The sequence below is a fragment of the Amphiura filiformis genome, chromosome 14 (genome assembly GCF_039555335.1).
Source record: "Amphiura filiformis chromosome 14, Afil_fr2py, whole genome shotgun sequence".
NCBI lineage: Eukaryota > Metazoa > Echinodermata > Ophiuroidea > Amphilepidida > Amphiuridae > Amphiura > Amphiura filiformis.
The window spans coordinates 53,202,927-53,224,439 of record NC_092641.1 but is presented as its reverse complement, the minus strand read 5'-3'; the positions used below and the strand labels follow the sequence as shown (position 1 = coordinate 53,224,439).

Below are 21,513 nucleotides of genomic sequence, written 5' to 3'. Positions count from 1 at the left end.
CGTATCACTTGTTGGGAGTGAAATTGTACAAAATAATGCCCGCGTACAGAAATGTTGAAGCGTCTAATGTACGAGCCCCGAAGGGGGTAGTGCATTAGACGCATCAACATCTCAGTACAAGTGCATTATTTTGTACAATTTCTCGAGCAAAAAGTGATACGCATTTATTAACCTACTAACAAAATTGTCACTAAAAATGTTGGAAAATGCAACCTATATTAAGTGCATCCACCCGCAAGAAAAATGAACGCATCCGAAAGCACTGCGCGTACTACGTGGAGTGCGCGCCCGTGCAATTATACAATATTTATGCACGGGTAGTAATTTACTAACGCTTGTTCTAATTGGTTCTCACTATCTATATATGAATACAATTTAATACGTAAACACCGATTTTGGTCTGAATCTACGATTTACGTTTCATAATTATGTGCAAAGGTGCATAACAGATGAAAAATATTGAGATCAAAATACCAAAAAGCTCAACCGGTAATAAATTACATGATTGAATTTAATGCTCGATGTAAAGTGTTTATAGATGCTTATTAAAATCGTAACTTGATAACCTCTAACAACATGAACAAGATGTCTTTTATGTTTGTATTATGTTTTATTATTAAAAACGTTTAGAAGAAGATCATATATCCCCCATAATGCGGCGAAAAAAGTGTGATTGTATCAGATATTATGCATATGAACGGTCCATTTCTGAAAGCCTTTGCAAATTCAACCGATATTACGATTGTGGTCGATGTCACTGCGCACATCATTTCTGCGCAGTTCAACGTGCGCAATGACGAAGTGCACATCATGTAGACATCCTTTGCAAAGGATTATGTGAATTATTGAAAAGGTGAATTATGCTAGCCAAAAGGAATATACGATAGACAAAACAGCGAATAATCAGGATTGACTGGAACAGTTGGAGCAAAATAGACTATAAAACAGATGCACAACATTAGTTATATACTAGTATTCTGGACCAGTTTTGCAATTAGTTGCAAATTTACAGGGTTTCCGAAGTGATAAATTAAAGATCGATTGTACGACTTTGTAAAACGATCACGGTCTGGTCTTATCACGGTCTAGTCTGGTCCCAAGTGTCGCTGCAAATAAGAGATGTGCAATCTGGCCTGTAAACACAGGCATGCATATTTACCTTTAACTTTATCAAAACTATTTGAAATTCACACTCCTAATGTTTTTTTATAGAGGGTTTTTGTGAAACTTTTTAATAACATTAAAATGGGTTGTATATAATAATTTATAAACAAAAAAGTCATACAAATGTTTTAAAATGTTTTGAAATGTTGTCAAATGCTATTGTAATATATTTGTTGCAAAATTACGCCAATATTCAAAAAGTTATGTTCAAATGTTTTATGGAACCTTTAATGCCATGCGCTTCAACGGAAAAAAGTTGAAGTTTTGAAATATTTTGTCCTCGAGCCATACTTGAAAAGTCTACTTTAGCGACCTCATTCTTACCAACCATTTTGATTTGAATAGACAATGAAGCCATTTATTGTCATCAGACAATCCATTCTAATAAAGCTAAACTCTAATAACCTTTTTAATACGGTTCCAGTAATCTCCTAATGTACTTTTAAGTAATGCTTTCTGTAATGAACATCGAGTAAATATTTACTGAGATATTGTGACGTTTTACATGTCTTAAGGTTACACGAAGAAACGTATAAAAAACGTATAAAAGACGTATAAAGTTGTTCTCTAAAACCGCGTTTTCTCAGCAATCAAATATCGCAGTGAGTCAAATGTTGGTGCATGGATGTATCTTAACATTATTTTTGTGTGTTTATACACATTTTTAGAATCCGTTTGAAAATCCTTCGTTTAAATCATTTTTACGCACCATGTTCACAAGATCAAAAACACGTTCCATGCAGTTTTTTTCAAATATTCGCTCCGTATAAAACTACGCCGGGTGATTGTTTTCTCCTTTTTTGTATTGTACTACAAATCGACCAAAGAAATAATGTTGCCATGGGGAAGAACCAAAAACAGTACCGATTAAATTTTATTAGCCCGTTTTAAGGAACAATTTTCGAGAATCTTGTACCACAAAACACTGCATACTGCAGTTACTGTCCGTTTTCCTATACACAATGCACAGTGCTCTTTCCCATTGACGCGTGACCTCTACAAATAGCCCTACGTTAAAAGTATGGGGATATGACTAGTTAACGTCGCTGTGTGAAAAATAAAAGGCCAATATTAAAAGTACTCTTCTAAAGTTCTAGAAAATATAGTTTTTTAACATGTCCTAAATTTTTAGCTAATTTAGATGTTTGGAAATATTCGTACTTTGGTGTTTTAGTTAATGTTATAGGTAATAGTACATTGCCTAGTTAACGTCGCTGTGTGAAAAATAACCGGCCAATATTAAAAGTACTCTTCTAAAATTCTAGACAATATAGTTTTGTAACATGTCCTAAATTTTCAGCTAATTTAGGTGTTTGGAGAGGGTCGTACTTTTGTGTTTTAGGAAGGTCAGGTAAACGACAGATAACACCAAAATATGAAGTAATTATTTCCAAACCGTGTTAAGTCAACAATCATTATGTTGCTCATTTTCAAGAATGCTGGTTTACAAAAAGCACGCCATTGTCTCATTTCGTGAACAAAAGTACACATACCATTGTTTCCTTCCGTTTCCTTTATAATCGGTTACCCAACTGAAGCTATAATACAAACTTTATTGCGATATCGCACATGAAAACAGTCACATGTGCACAGCCAGAGAAGATCCGATTTAATCAGTTGAGCTGTTTCAATGAGTGTTATCTTGGTTTAATAGCTTTTAATGGGGTTAAGTCCTGCAAAGGTCGAGATGAATTCTACTGTAGACATGACTGCATCATGGTTATGTTACATTATCGATATCTGGATTGTGGAACATTAATTTTGATTTCTAACTGCCTACATTATTTCTCAAAATTATGTCGATTCCTTTACCATTTGAATTTCACTCCAAATTTAAGCTACTTTTGCAAAAATTGAGGTTTTTCGCCATCGATACCTCCGACATTTACAGCGGTGATGAGATTGTTTATGATAAGAGCCTGGTATGCACTATTCCATAATACTCAGTTTGAGATCAATCGATTTCACAGATCACTCAGTAGCTCAATCGGTTAGCGCGCTGGACTCACGTTCGACTATAATACTATGGTTTTGAGCTGGAAAACTGGTACGTGTTCGAGTCCCTATGTGGTCTATTCCATCTATTTTATTTTATTTTTCTCTCACTTTTTTCTTTTTTTCTTGTTCGTTTCTTTCTTTCTGACTGCAGCGATTGATTGTTTTTGCCCGTTTTTTTCATTATATAATTCAGGAATTTTTAGGCTATACTAGTCTAATAGGCGCGGCCTATGAATATATTTTTACAAATTAGATTAACAAAATATTGGTTGTTGGTTTTGTTACTGTTGTTGTAGTTATTGTTGTAGGCCTATATATTGCATATTCAGGGTATAAATAGGCATACTAGGCCTATTACAGCCTATAGAAGCATTGATTTATTTCACGACAGATATCATCCAGGATAATTTTAAAAATTGAAAATTTAGAAAATCCAAAGGAAAATTGCCGAAAACGGCTGCCCACAACCACACCCCCCCATCAGCCCATATGGTCCTATCATGGTCGCCTCTTCCCTATCCCTGCAACATATAGGATGACTCACGAGCCGCGATTTGTCCGTGGCCCTAGGTCAGATTGATACACTATTGTACGCGTGAGTTCATTCTTTTCTGCATGGCTGTTTCCATTATTAACTTACGCCCCTCTGGAATCAAGCCTTGAAAATCAATTGTATTTAACCTTTAAAGCTTTTTGTCATCCAATTACACCACCACCTACTCCTCACGGTTTTATACGCAGCATCAAGGACGAGGTCCATTAAAGACTATAATCATCATAATAGCTGCCTCGGGTGTTATTGCGTTTTTCGTAAGACCAAATGTTTTTCAGTCAAAAATACATAACTACAAGGAAATAACACATAAGATACGGTCTTCTTACTTATTTTAGGTTAATTCATATCAAGATATGACAGCTTACTGTTACTTCTTCACAGAAATGACAATCTGCTGCCATGTCAAATGATGAATTAACCAATCAAGGGATCACAGACTTCCAGGCCTCTTCTTGGCCTTTCCTGTGATTCCTTCACTCTCACTTGTATTATAATTTTGTATGTATTCTATGTTTTTTGCTATTTGATGAGTGAAAAAATAAATGAACGAATGAATGAATGAATGAATACTTCGGAAACAAGTGTTTTTGAATCAGTCTGCCCACAAAGTAAAGAGGCAATAACTGCAAGTAAATTACATAACATGTACTTCATTTTAGTTTGATAGGCAAATATTTTGAATCAGTCTGCCTCAATGTAAAAGGCAGCATTGCGAATAGATTTACGCTAGAACATTGTTATTGATGTAAATAACAGTATGCAGCAAGGATATAACAATCACAATGTATAACAATATGTGGCAAGTTATTATCGATTACAAATGAAACAGATGGAATTTGTGAAAGGTACGTATAATTCACATTAAATGAATGATTCGATCATTGTCACAACAATATAAATAGATGTTGCTCTGAAATAATCAAGACAGTGCCTTGCGACGGTGATGAAGAGTATACTTCCAAATTTCTTGAACTTCAGGGAAACCAGGTCTGACATTAAATATACGATTTTTTATCTGCAGTAAATCTAAGCGTACGCGTACAATGGTAATCGCTTCTTCATTTGACTTCATAGAATGACGAATTCTCTGAATATGACATCGTCAACGATGGATTTCTCTAATGTCTCAATGGCACCAGAGGAAGAGATGTCAGATAATACTAGACCTTTTCCACAAATTCCCAAAAGACCGACTGGCTGCGATTTTTTCCTTTACGCTTTGTACTTTTCTGAAGGATTTTGCATTAAGTTATTTGTGTATAACAACTTCGAGAAGCTCATTATAACTGTTCTATTTCCCATTGTTCTTGTTCTTGGATTCATCGGTAATGTTGCATTTTTGTTCGTAATTGCTCGAGTCAGAGAAATGCATACATTGACCAACATTTACTTCGCCAATCTAGCAGTGGCGGATCTGGTCTACGTTACACTGACGTCGGTTAGATTCTCTGTTCAGTATGCGATATCCAACGGCATGAGAGACTCGAGCATTTTTCGAACAAACGCCCAATGTTTCATTGGGACTTGTATCGAATATGCAACATTTTATGCTTCGTTGTCGCTGGTAACGCTTGTGACTTTTGAGAGATTCCTGGCAATTTGCTATCCACTAAAGCTTCGCGCGGTTAACACCAAGAAACGAACGATTACTTTGGTAGTCATGTCATGGGCTATCGCCGTTGTAATGTCCGCAACATTAGTAGCACCAGGAGGTGGAAAGGTTAGAAAATTCTGTATTAAATGGCCGTCAGAAAAACGTTGGCAAATGTTTCCAACTGTCAAATACGCGTGCATACGCATGCATGAAATGTATAACGATATCGGTCTTCTTGCAACGCCTGTACCGTTTATTACAGTGTTCTTAATCAATGTCATACTCTATGGCAAAATCATTGTACGGCTCAGCAATCGTACTGTCACACAAAATCAAGAACAAGCTGGACAAGATAGCACCAACAAAATTCGCAATCAAATTGCCAGAATGCTAATTATCAACGGCATCATTTTCTTTCTGTGTCTTGCACCGTATCAATACTACCAGGTTTATATTTACCTCATTCGATGCACTAACATTCGCAATGACGGCGCTAACACGTTGGCTATAAAATGGGCTGCAAGATGCTTGTTATTTCTCAATTCCGCAGTTAACCCATATGTGTACGGCTTTACTAACCCAAGATATCGTTCAGCATTCATGAAGGCCATCGGACGTGAGGAGATTGATTCAAAAGAGAAAACGAAAACTTCATCTATTTCGCAGAACATTACGAAGTGAGACAAAATACGAACCGAGCAGTCTTTATCTTATCATAACCAAAAGATGTCGAGAAAGACTGGAAGAGACTGTATATATTTATATAAAAAAAGAGCTTAATATTAATAAATTTCAAATTGTAGAATTACACAATAAGCATGCCCGGCTATAAAGTTTTAATAGTTAACACGTCGCTGGTCATAAAGGACTATTTGTCGGCATATAAAATGCACCGCTCTATTCAGAATATGGGAAACGTTGCACAGGTCCTATTTCAACATTGGATTTGCGTCGGATTTGCATAACTCTTCATAAAAAGTCGGAAAAATATGAATGTATCGTATAGAAAATGTTTCTGTGCAATTATATAATATAAGTTTATGGGATGCTCTCACTGTATTTGCACCATCAGTATCACAGAACATCACGCAGTGATGCGGTATGCCTAAAACGAATACGTAACTCTCTTCACGCGGGTGTCGACTGCAGACGACAAGTTTAAAAAAATTCAAAATTCAAAAAATTTCAGAAATGTAAATTTTTATGACCATATCAACATGGAATCAACATGAAAGATGCATTAAAATGAGAACAAACAAGCCTAATATTGGTTTAGTAGTTCTTAAGATAGCTCTTGGTATTTTGAGAAAATATTTCAAAACTTGAACTTTTTCCGTTGAAGGGCATGGCTAGCATGCAGAGTATCGTATCGTAGCAAAAATATGTATCGTGGGAAAAACCCTGTGAATATTGCTATAAATTAAATTAATATAATTATGTACTGTTGAAAATAAAACCTGTAAATATTGCTATAGATTAAATTAATGTGTATGTGCCATCGAAAAGAAAATCTGTAAATATTGCTATAAATTAAAGTAATGTATATGTACCGTGGAAAAACAAAGTGTAAATGTTGCTATAAATTAAATTAATCTGTACCATGGACAAAAAAAAACACACACACACACACCCACAAACACACACACACACACAAAAAAAAAACTGTAAATATTGCTATCAATAAAATTAATGTATGTACCGTGGAAAACAAAGTCTAAATATTGCTATCAATTAAATTGATGCATATGGACCATCAAAAAGAAAAACTGTAAATATTGCTATAAATTAAAACAATGTAAATCTAACGTCGGAAAAACAACAACCTGTAAATACCTAGTCACATAATCGTAATTGTTATAATCGTAGACAGAATTAGAGAAAATAGTTTGCGTCTGACGTCGCATGTCAATCAAACTCAGAAACGATATGTTTAAGAATTCTCTAGATGATTGAGTTTCTGAACGCGGCACAGCGTGCATTATGGTCAATCTAGCACCTCCAAACATACAAACCGTCTCAAAGGTTGGGTTTAAATAACCAGAATTGGCTTAGAGAGAGAGGTCTGTTTTGGGGTCAAAAGAGGTGAAAGTTGATCAAATTTGAACGAAAATTAGTACATGTGATCCTGATATGATTAAAAATTATGATGGAGGTCATTTCACGGTCAACCAGAGGTCAAAATGGGCAAAAAGTTTTAATGTTGATATGATTCAAAACACGATGAAGGTCATTTCAAGGTTAACCAAAGGTCAAATTAGTTTATTAGATATATTGCTATCGAACTTAGTGCCGACATTTTCCACGATGTTGACAATTTTGTCCATAGTAATTTCAAGGTCATCAGAGGTCATTCCAAGGTCACAGCTGGATTTCGTGGCCTTTCACGCTAGCGAAGTGATGTAATAATCGGATTAACTACCATAGCAATATATGAAAACAATTTTTGAATAATTTCATACCGTGCTGCACTGGTACGTTCACGTGGTACCTTTGCATTGAACCATATCATATGCTGATCACTCGCACCTGTAAGATTGGTATCTTTGAAAAGACCTCTATTATATTCAATCTATGATTGCAGACAATACACAGGTGATGAGTGCAACCTGCTTGTAGTGCAGCGCGATGTATTCAAAATTGTTGTGTAAAGCGTCCAGAGGCTGTTTGCGTTTGGCGCTATATTAAATATCTCTTTATTATTATATTATTATTATTATTATAAATTAAAGATCGATCGAAAGACGTTGTAAGAGGATCACGGTGGCTTAGCGGTAAAGCGATTGAAGCCGTAATAATAGGGTCGCGGGTTCTGTCACATGCTGGGGACGTAAATATATTTGTTGTGCAGGAAAAGTGGCGGACCCTCACAACAACATCATATAAGGCTGAATCTGGTCCCAAGACGCTTCGAAGGAGATAGCAATCGGTCTGTATGCACTTTTATCTTTTACCTTACCAAAAACAGCCTCCGGAACATGAAAATATCTAAGTTTGACGTATCATTTCTAGATGGCTTAAAACTAATTGATATCTTATTTCACAGAGGAGGTATATTTTAATGCTATATGCTCATACAGATAAAAAGAAGATGGAAGTTTGTTTCGTTGCGACACTTTGTCTATCTTCTATTTCCATGTTCAGTTTCATGCTTAAATCAAGATACATTCTGGAAATTACAATGGATTAATCCCACATAATTTCCGTCATGCTAATGCGTTTCTTTCTATATGAACGTAACGAGATCGTGTGATGATAGATACTTGCTTCTTGCCTCAATTCACAGAATAACAAACGCGATATGCTATTGCAGTATTAAATTTTTTGTTTGTTGAAATTATTTGTCTAGATTGAACTTGACGATGCATCTGCAATGGTATCATCAGTTCCTTACACCATGCATACGGCGGGACTCTGACAAGGGATGATGGATAAAGTAAAATTGAGGCATCGTCTACATATAGTGCTACTGGAGCATTAACCTTAACCGTAAACCTTACCCAAACTTTAACCAGTACCAATGTTATTGTACTGCTGGAGCACTGTGTTCGAACGTTGGGTCAATGCGGCCACACATCCCGTCACGAGTTTTCGGTGAGTGGCTTCCCCGGTCCCTATAGCTAATGGTTAATCAAACTCACCTTTTTTAGACATTCATAAAACTTAAGCATGATTTAGTGTCACTCCAAAAATAGGTTAAAAATAAGAACGTGTTAATCTTCATCCAGCTTTGATGAAAATGTTAGAGGTGTGAATAGTGCCATATTGAGATAAGGGCTTCAAGGCGTTTATGTTAGCACTCAACATTACACAGGTATTATCGCTTGTAGAATGTAGTCAATCGAGTAAGTTGCCAATATGACTTCACGCGAGTAAATGCATATCGCATATCGGCAAATGCGAATGTCACCCTATTATGCACTTTTAGTGTGCTCTTTCATCTGGAAATATGTCTTTTAATTGGAAACCCCCATTCAAGTTAGCATATTTAAAATTCACACTTCGGGTGTGGAAGATGAAGGTATTGTCTACCATAAGGGGTGTATGTATTTCAACTGGAATAACCCATTATTTTGTGACTACAGTTTGTCGACTCTGAAGTACAGAGTGACAACGCGCGAGTATACATCGCGTAAACAGTGCGCAGTGCTGCGTGCCTTCAAAGTCTGCACAATGTGTGCGTCCGCATCGGTACTTTGTACTTCAAAGTAGACTGACTGTACCTAAATGTTATAAAACTCGATAATTGGAAAAAACGTTTTAATAACATTCAATTTCGGGGTATCTATAAAGGTCATAAAAATGTTTTTGAACTTTTGTGTGTGTGAAAACACAGTGCGACAACATTTGTAATATATTTGTTGCAACGTATTTTTTCAACATTATGCTTTTAAGGAACCTTTAGTAATTCTATTACTCATAATATTTCAGACAAGCTTTTTCAAACTTTTTCAAATGTTTACTGGGTGTTAAACCTATATATAGATGTAAGTCAGGTGTCAGAATACTGATATATCCAAACCTCTAGTTTCTAATTTCCGATAAGAGTCATTTTCTCGCGTTGGGCCACTTTTATTTAATTGTTATAGCGCAGATGGCATGGTGAAGATCAGATGCAAGATATCCCACTGATTAATATAGTACTTCCAAGTAGAAAGGTAATCATCTTCTTTCACCCTAGGAAGATAAGGTATGGCAAATTAAACCAAATACGGTATTCTTTGCACTATAATACTTAATAAATTAACTTAAGAAATGTACACATATGATTCTTCATATGTGACCGTCCACAACGAATGAGCCGTAAATTCCTCCCCGGTCAATTTTGTTTTATTTCGTGTTTAAAAATAAACATCATAAACTTAAAAATGGTATATCATTTGACTTCAAACGATATCCAGAAGCGGGGTTATGGTTTGTTAAACTTTGCTCCTTCAACAAAATTATAGCTTTTTACGTTTTATAGTTGTCTCTTTTTCCACATTGCTGGCAATAAATATCAAACAGTCATAATTGGCGGTGATTTCAAATCATCCCCAAGTCAACGAGGTTTAAGAAAGTTCTCTCATTGTTAATTGTTAGTTATGCATACCTGTACAAAATACAATGCCTGGTAACCCACCACTTGAACAGGATTTAGCAAAAGCAAACAAAGACCAGCGCTATTAAAAGTTCTATAGCCATCTAAGGTAGAAGCTTATTATCCACTTCAACAATAGGATTATTGATTAGTTTTTGACTTTCAAAATGAGTCAGATGTCGGGCCAGCTTAAGTTACCGATGAATACGACCTTCGTACACATTTTACACCATAACTCGGAATACAATTTAGGGAATTTACGGCTCATTTGTGCTGCCGGGTCACATATAGGTTAAATAAAAAGTAACTTTAAGTGATACAAAAATACATTACATAAAGCTAAATAAAATTGATAAATAAAATTTCTAATTTGAAAACTCTGTATGCATCAGATGTTACCAACAAGAATAGTCGCCATCTTGTTTCCCAGAAGTCATTGTGACCGAGTGACCGAAATCCTTCCCACAATTCGATGAAACCGACTTCCGGTATCGAAGCCCAGGATCCACATATGGATGACGAGGAAACCAAAATGCACGGTATGCTACTTTCCAGCTGAGCCAAATCTACTTTGGGCTAGAAATATCAAAACCCGAGTATCGCCAAGTCTCAAAATCACAGTCCAAAGTTCGTCATGTTTTACATGCAACTTAACGCGCGCTTCTTCAACATGAAATTGAAAGGAGCAATAATTGTTAATTTCAGATCTTGTCCTCGGGCCATACTTGAAAAGTCTATTTTAGTTATATTTTTCTTTCATAAAATTCATAAAACCAATATTTATAAACGGCAAATTTGGGTTGTCTTGGGTAGACAATGAAGCAACCAATAGTCATCAGACAATCCATTCTAATAAAGCTAAACTCTAATAACCTTTTTAATACGGTTCCAGTAATCACCCAATGTACTTTTAAGTAATGCTTTCTATAATGGGCATTATGTAAATATTTACTGAGATTTTGTGATGTTTTACATGGCTTAAAAGCTTCTAACGACATCCAATTACACCATTTTCCCAACAATTTAAGACACAGCATCAAGAAGGAGGTTGTGCATTAAAAACTATAATCATGATAATAGCTGCCTCGGGTGTTTTTGTGGACTTCAAATTTGTGTTTTCGTAAGATCCTTGTTGCAAATTGTTGAAACCCTGTGAATATTAATTTTCTGTCCTTCCAAACTAAAACCAAGTATATTACACAGATACCACATTTCACAAACACTACAAACTTTGCATTTCTCTACATATTAATCCATTTTGGAGCACAGTTTAAGCAGGTTTTTTAGATGAGGCGACGCGTGAACTAGCCATCTGTCGACAAAGGATTATGTTCTATTTATCAAAGAGTAGTAGTAGTAGTATTTCCTGCGCCAGGCTCTCGGCTGAGTAATTGCGACAATTTGGTGGGAAGAACGTGATACGTAATGCTGCAATTGGAAGCGATTATTAAATCATATTGATGTTCATATTAATACAGAAATATGACAAGTGTAATTACTATCAAACTATTATAGGTTCATCATCAATAATTTTAGGTAGCAGCAATCTGACTACCAAGTAAAAACGCAGTATGTATGAGCACATTACAAATTATATACCGCCTTTTTATTTGTGTGACAGGTGTTTTGACTCAGAATGATGTATCTTCAAGTAAGTAACATAGAAGATTGTATTTTGGTTTGGGAGACAAATGTTTTGAATTTTTGCAATTATCAAAGCAATTAACCATCTTTTAGGCAGATTAATTGAACCACATTTAGAAGTAGATCAGCGTCAGTGAATTCAGCGCTAATCGGTAATCCAACAGCTTTCGCAGATGCTGCATTCTTACCTGAGAGGGAAGCATTATCTGGATACTATAAGATAAGCAGGTTTTAAAGTATAAAGCTACAGATTGACGGATCACAAAGCGACTTTGGTTACCAACATTGTCTATATATATTAATTGTTCATTTGTAATGTATTGATGAACACAAAGGTTCGTGCATCTTATTATTGTCTTAAAGTGTAGGTGAGCTGTTTATAAAAAGTGATTCATATGATTTTATACAATACTGAAGCATTCTCTTGTAAACATTGCTTTCTTCTTCATAATAAAAACAGAAAGTTCTCTATTGGGCCTTAATGATGAATCATGATGGCAAATTTTCAATATTATTGTGAGGGTAACATTATCATGCCATCAGACGTAGGGTTGTAAACCGAAATGCTATATGTTGACGGATCACAAACCGAATTTGTCTTTCTAAAATTGTCAGCACTTTTATAATGCATGTTGATGAAAACGAAGCTTCGTGCATCTTATTGTAGTCTTAACGTGTATTGGAACTTTTCTATAAGGACAAAAGAGCAAAAACACTCTAATCAAATTGCTGTTTACTATATGGTTAACATGAAGACACTGCCCAAGAACGTTCACTATTGGGCCTTAATGATGACTCATGGTGGCAAATTTTAAATATTATTGCGAGGGTAGCATTATTATGCTATCAGACGTAGGGTTTTAAACTGTAATGCTATATGTTGACGGATCACAAACCGAATTTGTCTATCTAAAATTGTTCAGCACTTTTATAATGCATGTTGATGAACACGAAGCTTCGTGCATCTTATTATAGTCTTTTAAGACTTTAAAAAGTGTATGTGAACTTCTCTAGGAGGACAAAGGAGCAAAAACATTAACCAAATTGCTGTATTTTCTAAATGGTTTACATGAAGACACTGTCATTAGAAATTTGACAGCAGAGTGATTCTAGAACATCTGTCCCCCAAGTAACAAGGCAGTATCTATTTGGTATTTTGTTCATAGATATTGAGTTTTTACGTTGGAGGCAGATTGAGTCTACCTAAACAACATTACAACATATGTATGATAGTATGAATTCCCCCGGAGACTTCCCATCAAACAGATGAAACGATATAGTTGTCAAATTTTGTTAGTGATATGCACTCGTCACATTTCTACACAAATGATTGAATAGTCACTTCCAATTGTATCATTATTAGTACCATGTTTTTTCTTGTCACAATTATTCTACGGAGAACCTGACCAAGGAAAAACTACTTGTACTATGTGTAAAAGGAACTTAATCCATTGTCGACAGTTGCCTATGTCACGCGTCGCCTCATCTGAAAATTAGTTTAAACTTCCCGCTCCAAAATTGGTACAAATATGTACAGAAATGTAGTAGAAATTAGTAGTGTTTGTGACAGATATCTGGATACTATCAAGATAAGCAGGATTTAAAGTATAATGCTACAGATTGACTGATCACAAAGCGAATTTGGTTACCAACATTGTATACATATTAATTGTTCATTTGTAATGTATTGATGAACACAAAGTTTCGTTCATCTTATTATTGTCTTAAAGTGTAGGTGAGCTCTTTATAAAAGTGAACTCTCTCTTCTCCATAAACGGAAACCCAATATAGTCTGATTGTTGTTCGTAATAACATTTATCAACATCAGACCATTTTTCATTGCTTTTCATATAGATGGCATTATCATACATACAGTGGCTTCAAAAGAAAACGTGTCATAAAAAGTGATTCATATGATTTTACACTTACTGAAGCATTCTCTTGCAAACATTGCTTTCTTCTTCATAAATAAAAAACAGACAACCAAGAATTCGAACGTTCACTATTGGGCCTTAATGATGAATCATGATTTTAAATTTCCAATATTACTGCATAGGTAGCATTATTATGTCATCAGACGTAGGGTTGTAAACTGTAATGCGATATGTTGATGGATCACAAACCGAATTTGTCTATCTAAAATTGTTCAGCACTTTTATAATGCATGTTGATGAACACGAAGCTTCGTGCATCTTATTATAGTCTTAAAGTGTATGTGAACTTTTCTAGGAGGACAAAAGAGCAAAAACACTAATCAAATTGCTGTATTTACTATATGGTTTACATGAAGACACTGTCATTAGAAATTTGGCAGCAGAGTGATTCTAGAACATCTGTCCCCCAAGTATCAAGGCAGTATCTATTTGGTATTTTGTTCACAGATATTGATTTTTTACTTGGGATGCAGATTGTATCTACCTACAAAATACAACATAAAACGATATATGTATGATAGTATCAATTCCCCTGGAGACTTCCCATCAAACAGATGGAACGATTTAGTTGTCAAATTTTGTTAGTGATATGCACTCGTCACATTTCTACACAAATGATTGAATAATCACTTCCAATTGTATCATTATTAGTATCATGTTCTTTCTTGTCACAAATATTCTCCGGAGAACCTGACCAAGGAAAAACTACTTGTACTATGTGATAAAAGGAACTTAATCCTTTGTCGACAGTTGGTTAGGTCACGCGTCACCTCATCTGAAAATTAAATTAAATTCCACACGATGAGTGGTAAAATCTGCATCATATGTGCTCCAAAAATGCTACAAATATGCTCAGGAATTCAAAGTTAGTAGTGTTTGTGACAGATATTGTTGAATATAATATACAGGTACCTAACGTAACCACGTGCGCTGTTTTAAACTGATTGTTGATAGATAATACATTTTTTATACATTATCATTATACACAGATAATGCTTATAGATTATACATTTTGATCATTTTAATTTAATTTTGCTATTTCGAGCCAGTAGTTTTGCTAGTACGTCAGTACACATCAAATTTCTGCCCTCCAAAGTAACCTAGAAACACACCGCCTGCTTTGTTTAGTACTAACAGATGCTGGCTTTTATATTGAGGTCTACATGATTCAAAATATTTGCCTTCCAAACCAGTTAAAAGTGTATGCTATTTTATCTACTTGAACATACAGCATTTTGGCTTTGATGCTTAAACACATGTCCGCCTGATACGAAGGTATCACCTTTGCAGTTTGTTCACATATACTTCGTGTTTACGGAGAGATGGCATAATACTTTGATGCAACATGTGGATGTTATCAGCCACGGGTGAGATAATGTTGTATATAGGTGACAATTCATTAAACCAAACAGGATTGATTAAATTCCGCCCATGTCATGTTACATCTGTAATGGAGAGCATTCATGATCGGACACGACAATTTTAGCTGGTAAAAGTTTTCAAATGTCTAGTATATTTACTCTTAACACATCTCAAATATGGGCGATTAGATTTAAGCTCCGGGTAGAGATTTCTAGACGAGTTTGATGCCGCTCGAAACAACAGTTTAACATTTCCATAAGATCTGTTATTTCCACAATATCATATGTTAGCTTTTACTGTCAAATATGTTCCCTTTTATTATTTTTTACACCAACAAATAAGCTAAAGTACAGACAATTCCAGCACCAATATGTGCATCAGTCCCTAGATCGTTGATAAGTTTGATCGGCTCAAAATATAAACATCCCTTATATTCACGCATGGACGTATAAGTATAACATAAAGACGCATAAAGACACATGATAATATACAAATGGACGTCCATGCAGTAGGTAAATAAATATATAACATGGCAATATGATTAAAAGGCTGTTTTTTGTGTCTATTGCAAATTTACGACTATTTGCAGAAAAATTGTTTGAAGCATAACAATCACTAGACTTGATTCGTTAAATAATGTATCGACTGCCCTGGAATTATTTATCACTAAATAATAACAATAATAATAATAACAATAATAATAATAAACTAATCAATTTAAAATAATATAATAAAAGGCTGTTTTTCGGATATACTAGACTATAACGCACCATAATTCATATTAAATAATCCATGCATTGACTGCCACGGAAATGGTATTGAGAGTGCTCTTTGTTAATTAATCCAATCACGAATTTGACTTACAGTAATAGAATAATTTTCCTGCACTAGAGGCACATGATAACATAATGCCATTGTGACAATGATAAAACTGATACTAGTTGATTAATTTGATACAATCAAACTTCGTTTAAATAAATGACACTTGTGATTAATCAATTAGCAATACATTGCAAGACCTGAGCGCAAGAAGACCTTAAGTCCACTTGGCCCCTCAACATGTATACACTAAAGCTACGTATAGTTTCTTAGAGTTTTATAATGTTTAATACATGTTTCAGGGTGAAAACATCATGAAAGGTTGTGAAAGATTTGTTTTGGCCCCTGAACATGTATAAAACATTACCAAACTATACGAAACTGGGTATCAAATAGCGCTACATGTAGATGTAGAAGCCATAGAAGGTTTATAAGTACACTGTAAAAATATATGCAGTAATTTTAGGAAAGTTGCGGAATTATTTCGATCTGCAGGAATATTTACCTATCCGAACGATTATGGACGATTCATACAGCATTGTTACATAGCATTACGGAAGATTTTTACCAAACAAGTGCCCGTCGTTATTACATGGGGATTATTATTTTTACAGTCATAATTCACCTTCTTTACGGTTGATATGGCATTTACTACCATACTCACATTTAAAAAGTGGCATTTTAAATTTTAGTAAAATTAACTATTTTCAAGTCTTACCCCAACTCTGTGTTATTGGACACTATTATACTACAGTAAGCCAAAGAATTAAGGAACCAGTTATGTTCACCCCCTGTATATCCTAACCAAAGACAGATATGTTATAATTGGAACCAGCTGCCAATAGCCCCATCTTTTAGCTCAATTTTAAGACCCCATTCGTAAATAAAGATACGACGATCCAAAAACCCACGGAAGATGTCAATTTAAATGTTGCAGTTTGCTCCATTGCATGCCCAATTGATTTGATCACAAATTTGGTGCAACTTTTTGATTTTGTTTCTTCATTAGGTTTTAGATCACCGTTCAAAAAATCAAATATCACAACAATCAACGTTAAATTATACCTCATTGTTACCACAATAGCGTATTTAGTTTGTTTACAACACTCTACCTCCACCCGGAGATGATTATTCTATCTATAGCCCACATTGCCCGATACCTCAATAAAATACAAGAATATAAAATAGTAATAAACAAATCCCTTACCTTGTGGTGGTTTCTTATTTATTGCTTAATACAACTGCCCGTAATTCCAATAAAGTCTCCAGTACTGATGCTTCAATGGTTTGTCTTTCCGTTTTATATAAAATAAACCTTACAGAGTGACGTGCTTGTGATGTGTGTTTACCCCCGGAACCAACACACCTCCTCATTTAGGGAATACACCCGCTAGGGGAATATCCCACTTAACGGTAACCTTCTGCTCACCGTAGTGCGTAATGCACGTCATAAGCAGACAGTGTAAGAATTCAAAATATCATCGAATTTTCTGGATTTTTTTTATATTAATCAACAAAAAAGGCACATTTTATTTAGTAAGAACATGGCTTAGCATTGATGAATTCGTTTAAGCAAATAAACATTGTGATAATACAAAAGCTATCGACGCTTTTCTCCGAATTGGTGGGGGTATATAGTTCATTGTTTATCACTAATTGAAAAATAACGTGGGCAGGATCTTAAAAGTCATTTAACCAATACTTCTAGATTTGTACTGGTTTGATTATTTTTCTTCTACGTGTCAGTTATGATAGCCGTCATAATGAAAATATCTTATAACATTTCCGAAATTCCGTGTTGTCTTGTCAATGTTATTGTAAATAGTATTACGTGACACGACATTAATACTTACACGTTGCAGATTCTGACCACTTATCCTGCTCTTGGATCATAACTCGACGACATAATTAGTATAATGGAAATATTATTTGCTGTAGAAGTGAGGATGTAACGGGAGATAACAATATGATGAAACAATTTTTAATTGATGGCACTGCATTAGTACGTTGTCATAGAATAGGGATAAAGACCTGGATCATAATGCTATAGAATAATCATATACATACATTAATTTCTTATATATGATCAAGGCGCCATAAAAAATACAACAAACAATACCACATGAAATATAACACAAAGCAAAAATACAAACTCAGATTAAAACAATGAGTTTTCAGGACTTATTTGAAAACCGGCATTTCTTACATGCTGCGGAAGTGAGTTCCAAAGTGATGGGCCTGCAACAGAGAAGGCTTGTTTACCTATACATTTCTTACTAAATGGAATTGCAAGAAGAGTCTTGTCTGTTGCAGACCGTGTAACCAAGTTTACAAGTTTTACAAGTTTTATTTGTCTCTATGCCCCAAAAACATTTGGTATAAGAGAGTTACAATAAGACATAATTATCATAACCTACAATATCATACAATATAACAAAAGTGTCCAAAAACAAACAAACATATAGACCTATCGCAATGACATCTATATCAGAATATGAGTCATAATTGTTCGTACTTGTTCATAATACAATGACAAAACTTTACAAGTTTTGATAACTCATTACCTCTCTGGCTGTTAAAAAGAGTGTTCATTTTGAGAGTTTTTGGTCTGGAGATGTAAGATTGTTCTAGGAACAGCATCCTCTCTTCAGCCAGAGACGGACATTGGAAAAGATAGTGGAACTCGTCCCCAAGTTGAGCATTTGTACACAAAGGGCATATTCTATTTTGCCGTTCAATGCCCTGGTAACGCCCTGTAACGATCGGTATTTTACTGTTATTACATCTAAATCTGCAGAGTCTGATACGGTCGCGTTGGTTGAGGATAGTGAGATATTCTTCAAACTGAAGTTCTGTCTTAAAAATTCTGTAATTAGTACAAGAACTTTTGGCATTTACTTCAGCATTCCATTGTTGTCTAGAGATATCGACAAGCCTTTGACCAATAGTATTCTTAAGCCAAGATTAATTAACCATTTATATGAGAGACCAGTGTTGTCAAGAACAGACTTAAGTTTTGTCAGCCACGCTGATTGATAAATTCCCTTGTCATATAAAGCTCGTGTCAGCCTGTACACCATGCTTGAAAGCTTGATGTGTTTACTATTGGCTAGTTTATACCAGAACATGACCATTCTTTTGCCGATAACAATACTCATTCCACACCTTCCCAATTCACCATATACCATGCAATTTGTAGTATTTCGTTTGAGTCTTAATATTTGTTTACAAAACTTCAAATAAAGTTGTTCAATTTCAGAAATGTCACCAACCGCCCAAATCTCACAACCATAGAGAAAAATGGGTTGGACAAGTTGACCAAACAGGTCAAATTGAATATCAATAGGAAGGTCGAGTTTGTTAGCTTTTGAAATCAAACTAAACATTGCTCGTCTTGCCTGAGTAATCTGTTTGTTAATGGACTTCTTAACATTGTTGTTGTAGTTAAACCTAATTCCAAGATAGTCAAAGTTATCCACATTTTCAATTAAGTCCTTACCAAATTTGAAGTTACAACACTTTCTCACTTTGCAGCGTGAAAACACAACTATCTTCGTTTTGCTAGTATTAACAGTAATATGCCATGCTTGGCAATAGTCAAAAACGGCGTTTAAACCACATTGAAGTTCAAGTTCGGATTCTGCATAAACGATGGTGTCATCGGCATAGAGAAGTGCAATTAACTTCAAAAGTACTTCTACATCATCATCATCACTAACATGGGTTCTTATATCCTTCTCAATATCTGTAAGTCCCTTAAAATATTTGCTTATGAAAAGTTCAAAATCATTTAAATACATTGCAAATAAAAGTGGAGATAAGTTTTCACCCTGTCTTACGCCTATATTACAATTGAAATAATCAGACATTTCATTGCCATTCATAATACACGATTTAGCATTACTATACATGTTGTAAATAACCGTAATGATCTTTTCATTGATACCGTTTGAAATAAGTTTCAACCAGAGAGACGTTCTGTCAATAAGGTCAAACGCCTTTTTGTAATCAATGAAAGCACAGATCTATAATAGAGTATAAAGTGAAGACATGATCTGTAGTTGCATATCCTTCACGAAATCCTGCCTGTTCCTCACCAAGAATCCCAGCAGCTTCGATATAATTGGATAGTCTACTATTAATAACGGAAGTAAAAAGTTTTCCCAGGCAGCTCAGCAAAGTTGAAGGACGATTTATGTGAGCAAGTAAGTTGTATTTCCTTTGTATATGCTAATCACTCGCACCTGTAACATTAGTATCTTAGTATCTTTGAAAAGAGCAGTATTGTATTCAGTCTATGATTGTTGACATACACAGGTGATGAGTGCAACCTACTTGTAGTACATGGCGATATATTCAATACTTCCAAGTTATAAATTATGCTTCAAGTTGGTTTCATATTTCATCTCCTATAACCTAACATACAACGAATATGGGAAATGCTTTCACGAGTATAACTCAGTCGCTGTACGAAGCATCATTATCTTAAACTTTAGAAAAAATAAATAAAAATCAGGAAATGCCATCGAGGCTTGAACCACTAACCTTAATGGATTAAGGGGAAGCTGCACTGAAAAAAAGTGATTTTCTAAAGTATTTGACCTGTGCACTTGTAAATTGGTGGGAATGTGTGTGCTGATCAAACTTAGCGATTCCAGCCAAAAAATGATCGTCGTTATAACGGTTGCCATGGTAACGGCGGCCATGTTGGATTTTCACATGATGTCGTTGCGCGTCATTTTTCTCAGTCGTTCTTTGGTATTTTTTTCTGAAATTTGTTTTATTTGACAAATTTAGGTCTAATTAAAAAATGTATAGAGGGAATTTTCAAAAAAGGTTGTACGGTTACGCTACGGTGCATTAAAATTGGTAAATTTGCGCATTTTGGCGGAAAATTTACAAAAACGGGTCGTTTCCATGGTTACCAGATGTTTTTCAAAATTTCCTTCTATAAATATTTAGATACAGGTATGTTCAACATACTTGCCAAAAATAAGCTCAAACAGATACACCATTACCAAGAAAAGTGACGCGCAAGGTACAAAATGACGCGAAACAACATCTGGCAGAAAATGGCATTTTAAGTCTAGAAACACTTAATATGTTAATTAGGCAGCAATTATGCATATCAAATGTTATAAAATCATGTTTCTGACAACAATAACATTTATACTAATTATTAGCACTCTTTATAGACAATAAACATATTACATTATTCAGAAATTAATTTTAGCTGGAAATTCCTTAAATATCGCCCCTTGAAAACAATACAATACATAAGAAATACATTACGTGTATTAGTATAGGACAGAATTCAATTATGACTTTTTCGCGTCACGTTGTTCCTTTGATTACTTGCAACTTC

The 21,513-nt window shown here is 34.9% G+C and overlaps 1 protein-coding gene across 1 annotated transcript in view; it reads right to left on the bottom strand.

Moving 5' to 3' along the window:
- LOC140170294 (uncharacterized) overlaps positions 1-17,537 on the bottom strand; it is a 53,369-nt gene extending 35,832 nt beyond the window's left edge. The window contains exon 1 of the mRNA XM_072193664.1: positions 17,356-17,537. The gene's annotated coding sequence lies outside the window, so the exon portion shown is untranslated. The remainder of the gene's footprint in view (positions 1-17,355) is intronic.
- Positions 17,538-21,513: the final 3,976 nt, after the last annotated feature.